Raw genomic sequence first — 6,000 nt, 5'->3', positions numbered from 1 at the left:
GGCGTGTTGTCAGGCGCTCACCTGCTTGGAAGCCTAAGGTAGGAGAATCACTTGAACCTAAGAGGCAGAGGTTGTAGTGAGTCAATATCACCCCACTGTACTCCGGCCTGGTCAGCAGGGTGAGATACTGTCAAAGAAAAAAAAAGTATAAATTTATCTAATATAAATTTAGATATATAATCCATAACACTGGTACTTCAATGAGGAGAGAGGACATTATTGGTATTATTTCATCAAACTAAAAGAGCTGATGAAAAAAATAAAAAATAAGTCATATCACTCTATTATTCCAAAATATACAGCTAGCCTCTTTAAAACGTGCCATTTAAAATTCCATCTTTGAAATGGAAAAAAAATAATAAAATAATAAAATTAAAGTCTTCTTCCAAATACGTAACTTTTTATTAAGCAATGCTAATAAAACTCTTATTTCTAGTTTTCAGTCTACCTTCCTCTTTTGTAATCTAAATGTTCAATCATGTTTACCCCTAACATCAGCAAGAGATAAGTTATTCCAAATGGATATATATGTTTCCAAGAAAAATATATTTCATCCCCACTGTCTTCTCTCCTCACCATCTGTACCCCTTGCTGAAACCCATTCAAGTGAACAGTATTTGGGACATGGGAACTGTCACTAATTGTGAAGCTATTTGAATCACTGTTTGACAATAACCATGTTTTAAGGTAAAAATGATTATTTCCCTAAATAGATAAAATTAATAGGACAAAGAGATAAAATTAATAGGACAAAGACTTACTACCAATATCTATTACATAATATAGAGACCTTCTCTAGCCTTTGAAGATACAACTAAGAGAATTTTCCTACATTGTAGGAGCATTATAGGAGAGCAAGGTCCGTTTTTAAATATTTTTGCTAATAATGCATAAACAAAAATACCCAACATACAACTGTACAGTTCAATGAATTTTTAGAAAGCAAGTATCTCCTGCAAAGCAAGCCACTATCCAGGTTAAGAAATAGAACACTGCCAGCATTTCAGGAGATTCCTTGTTTGTCTCTTTCAGATAGCAACCCTCTCCCAAACCTCCTACCACCAATCTGACTTCTTTCGTAAGAGGTGGGGTTTTTTTGTTTTGGTTTGGTTTTTAATCATTTTAGGTAACAGTACGAGAGTAAAGCAAACATCCAAATAATTGTGGCTCACTGGATACACTTTTGCACCTATCAACCAAGTATACATTCTAGACAAAAGTTTCATTGTCTGGATGACTGCTTCTGTTTCTCACTCCAAAGAGTAGAGATGGGTCCAACAGACTAACTGGGGTGGGTGCTTTTGAATGTCAACAAATCTTCCTTTCAGAAATGGTAACCAATCAATTCCGGTTCTTGTTTACAAGTACCATCATGACAATCAGGAATGACTGTTTGTGTAGCACAGTACCCACATGTAACTGCAATGAGAGTGAGTCATGAGCCAAACTGTACAAGTGTGTGGTGGTGCTGGTGAGTAACTAACCAACAGCTCTCACATCTAGGAACTGAACCAGTGCCAGAAAGCCATCTGGATAGCAAACAGTAACATGAGAAGAATTTTAAATAGCTTACAGCTGTAGAAAAAAACACTATTCCGGGCTCTGAACTTTTTAGTTATTTCTGTCTGCTGTCATTTTGAAAATAAGTCATAATATGTAAAAATTAAAAGAACATCCAATAAAGGCTGGCATTTCTCCCAAGTCATTTCAGGATTACTCCTTTGCACGCCGGTTTAAGTTTGGTCTGGCAAGTACTTATCATTTGTTTGTCTGTTTTAAACCTTTTCCTTGGAGACCAATTTTCATCCTAAGCTAGCCACCCATGAATGGCAAAATGCTTCTGTGTATAGCTTTCATTTCTCCCTCACTTCTGACAGTAAAATGGTGGGGGGGGGGAACCAAGAAAAATTGAAGTATCTGTCCTTGGTGCCAAGTCTTCTTTCACTGCCTATTCTCTCTAGAGGATACAGAGAGTCCAGAAAGGCAGGCTGATAATGTCATCTCAGTGCTAGGCCTTGATCAAAAAGACGAAAGAAAGAAAATGGCAGAGGGACAAAGTAGGGAAACAACTGAATTTCAAGTAAATAAATATTTAGTAAGTACTTATTCTGTTCAAGGCACCATATCACACTCTTGATATTGGGAGATGAGATAATTACAAAATAAAACAAAGCAATTTCCATCCCAGCCTGTACCAGAGCAGTTAGGTCTAGTGACAGAGTAGGTGGAGCCATGTCTGTTACCTGCTTGGTTGCAGTGTTTTTTTACCTAGACTTCCCAGAGCCTCAACCAGAAGGGATGAGGATGGAATACTGGAAAAAGGAAATACAGAGTACCTGCCTGAACTCCTTAAGAGCGTTGGACTGCAGTGTCTGGAGATCAGGACATGTCACCTAAAAAGTTAAAGCAGCACCACAATGTTGCTGTCATGGAACCCCCTCATTGCCTCACTGCCCAGTCTATGACCTGTGCACAATGGGATGAGTATTGGGAGTTAAATGGTTTGCAATATAATCATTAATCACGTTACTGTGTCTAAGATCCCAAAAGATCTGATATCTTTATCTGTTATACATTAACAGAACAGCTTTTGAATACTGCCCTGTATTTAACTTGTAACATTACCCTATAAGTTAATAAATTATATTTAGTTTGAAAACCTCAAATATAGCATTCTTTTAAATTAAAAAACATCTATTTTCACTCTCTTCTTAATTCTTAATACAACATTTCAAATGCTACTTTGTTGGGGAGTAGGGTTTTCATCTTATTCATGCCACCCACATTGCTTACTCTCACAAATGAATTTTTGATAAAGAAAATAAAAAACTGGCCTGGTGCGGTGGCTCATGCTTGTAATCCCACCACCTTGGGAGGCCGAGGAGGGTGGATCACTTGAAGCCAGGAGTCCGAGGCCAGCTTGGCCAACATGGTGAAACCCCATCTCTACCAAAAATACAAAAATTATTGTATTGGGTGAGGTGGCAGGCACCTGTAATCCCAGATACTCAGGAGGCTGAGGCAGGAGAATCAATTGAACCCAGGAGGCAGAGGGTGCAATGAACAGAGATCACACCATTGCACTCCAGCCGGGGTGACAAGAGTGAAACTCTGTCTCAAAAAAAAAAAAAAAAAAAACACCTGAAAAATGACATTAGTATCCATTTCATATCACTAGTACAACAGTTAATAATTTAAAATGTTTCCTGACTGAATGTAGCTATTAAAACCAACCTGTACTTTTTTCTTCTGGAAACTATGGGAATACTCTCAAGGGATTAAAAATGTTTTGGATAAAACATTAGCATGAAAGAAAGCTTTAAGTATTTAAGGCTGGGAGTGGTGGCTCATACCTGTAAATCTCAGCACTGTGAGAGGCCGAGGCGGGAGGATTACGTGAGGCCAGGAGTTTGAAACCAGCCTGGGCAACTTGGCAAAACCCTGCCTCTACAAAAAGAAACAAAAAATTAGCTGGATGTGGTAGCACACACCTGTAGTACCAGCTACTCGGGAGTCTGAGGTGGGAGAATCACCTGAGCCTAGGGGGCAGACATTGCCATGAGCTGTAATTGTGGCACTGCACTCTAGCCTAGGCAACAGAGCAAGACCATGTCTAAAAAAAAAAAAAAAAAATCACACAGCCTGGGCAACATGGTGAAATCCTGTCTTTTACCAAAAACACACAAGGCATGGTGGCATGGACCTGTGGTCCCAGCTACTTGGGAGGGTGAGGCGGGAAGATCACTTGAGCCTAGGAGGCAGACATTACAGTGAACCGAGATCATGCTGCTGCACTCCAAACTTGGTGATAGAAAGAACCCCCACCTCAAAAAAAAAAAAAAAGAATCTAAATAATCTAACAGAGTATTGAAAACTAGCTCAGGCCGGGCGCAGTAGCTCACACCTGCAATCCCAGCACTTTGGGAGGCTGAGTTGGTCAATCACCTGAGGTCAGGAGTTCAAGACCAGCATGGCCAACATGGTGAAACCCTGTCTCTACTAAAAATACAAAAATTAGCCAGGTGTGGTGGCACAAGCCTATAATCCCAGCTACTCAGGATGCTGAGGCAGGAGAATCGCTTGAACCTGGGAGGTGGAGGTTGCAGTGAGCCAAGATTGCGCCACTGTACTCCAGCCTGGGCAACAGAGCAAGACTCCATCTAAAAACAAAAAAAAAAGGAAACTAGCTCAAAAAAAAATTATGATTACATGATAAACAACACTACTGTCATGACCTGGGATAATTTTAAAACATGGCCGCAAAAATTCTTTTACACTCCTTCCATAGACAGGTGAGATGCATGATCCCTCTCTTGAATATGGCTTCAGTGACTGCTTGACATATATTAGAATACAGCAGAGGTAATACTCTACTAATTCCCAGGTTTAAGAAGCTGCAGCTTCCATTTTGCTCTCTTAAGACACCTGCTTGTGAGATGCTAATTCTTAGAAGGTAGCCATCAAGCTGTGAAGCAGCACAGGACACACATATGGGAGAGACTAAGGGTAGGTGTTTTGACGAACTCCAGCTGACTGCTAGGACCAATAGCCAAATTTCTCAGTGAAGAAGCCTTCAATGACTCCATCCCTCAGATGTCATGTTTCTCCACCTAAGGCCCAGACAATACGGGCCAAAGACAACCTGACTCTGCTGTGCCCCATCCAAATTCTGGACTGTAGAACCAGTGCATAATAAAATGATACACCACTAAGTTTTGAAATGGTTTGTTACAGCAATATATCATTGCAGTATAACCTATTAGAATGAAAAACAATTATGCAATTACTACCGTGAATAATTCATTTTTTTCTTTAAAAAAAGTACACTTTGTTCTCCCATTCAACAGCCACATCATCTCATGTAATACCCGTCATAACCCTGAGACATCACAATGAAAGTGAAGGCCAGATAAATTGATTTGGCCTTACTGGGCCCCTAGTCACCAGGGCTGATTTTAACTCTGGCAAAGTGGATACTGTCTCCATCAATGACCCCTTCACTGACTTCAACTACATGGACTATATGTTCCAGTATGATTCCACTCATGGCAAGTTCCATGGCACAGTCAAGGTAGAGAACGGCAAGCTTGTCATCAATGAAAATATGACAATCATTTTCCAGGAGCAAGTTCCCACCAAAATCAAATGGGGTGATGCCAGCACGATTATATTGTACAGACCACTGGCATTTTCATTACCTTGTAGAAAGCTGGGGCTCATTTAAAAGGAAGAACCTCTCCCCACTCTGCTGATATCCCCATGTTTGTGATAGGCATGAACCATGAAAATTGCAAAAAACAACCTCGCAATTGCCAGCAAACTTTCTGCACCACCAACTGTTTAGCACCACTGGCCACGATCACCCATGACAACTTTGGCATCATGGGAGGAATCATGACCATGTCCACACTATTACTGACATCCAGAAGACCACTGATGGTCTCTTTGGGAAACTGTGGTGCGATGGCCACAGGGCTTTCCAGAACATCGCTTCTGCACCTACTGGTGCTGCCAAGGCTGTGGGCAAAGTCATCTCCAAGCTGAGCGGGAAACTCACTGGCATAGCCTTCTATGCCACAGCCACCAATGTGTCAATCATGGACCTGACAGGCCATCTGGAGAGACCTGCCAAATACAATGACATCAGGAAGGCGGTGAAGCAGGTGTGGGAGGGCCCCCTCAAAAGCATCCTGGGCTACTCTGAGTACCGAGTTGTCTCTGCCAGTGTTAACAATGACACCAACTTTTCCACCTTCAGTGTTGGAGCTGGTATTGCTTTCAGTGACCACTCTGTCAAGCTCATTTCCTGGTATGACAATGAATTTGGCTACAGCAACAGGATGGTAGACCTTATGGTCCACATGGCCTCCTGGACTACCAGCGCTAGTGAGAGAGCACAAAAGTAAAAGACAGGCCCTCAGCTGCCTTGCAGTCCCTGCCCCACTCAGTTCCCCACCACCACACTGAGAATCTCCCCTCCTAGGCACAGTTTCCATGCCA

At 41.4% G+C, this 6,000-nt stretch overlaps 1 pseudogene; it reads left to right on the top strand.

Moving 5' to 3' along the window:
• The first annotated feature begins 1,330 nt into the window (after positions 1-1,330).
• On the top strand, positions 1,331-5,907 carry LOC116537876 (annotated as a pseudogene).
• The last annotated feature ends 93 nt before the right edge of the window (positions 5,908-6,000 follow it).

Source organism: Sapajus apella, unplaced genomic scaffold (assembly GCF_009761245.1).
Source record: "Sapajus apella isolate SASKATOON/1434 unplaced genomic scaffold, GSC_monkey_1.0 scaffold4, whole genome shotgun sequence".
NCBI classification, from domain to species: domain Eukaryota; kingdom Metazoa; phylum Chordata; class Mammalia; order Primates; family Cebidae; genus Sapajus; species Sapajus apella.
The sequence above is the reverse complement of the archived record's forward strand: the minus strand, read 5'-3'. Positions and strand labels throughout refer to the sequence as shown.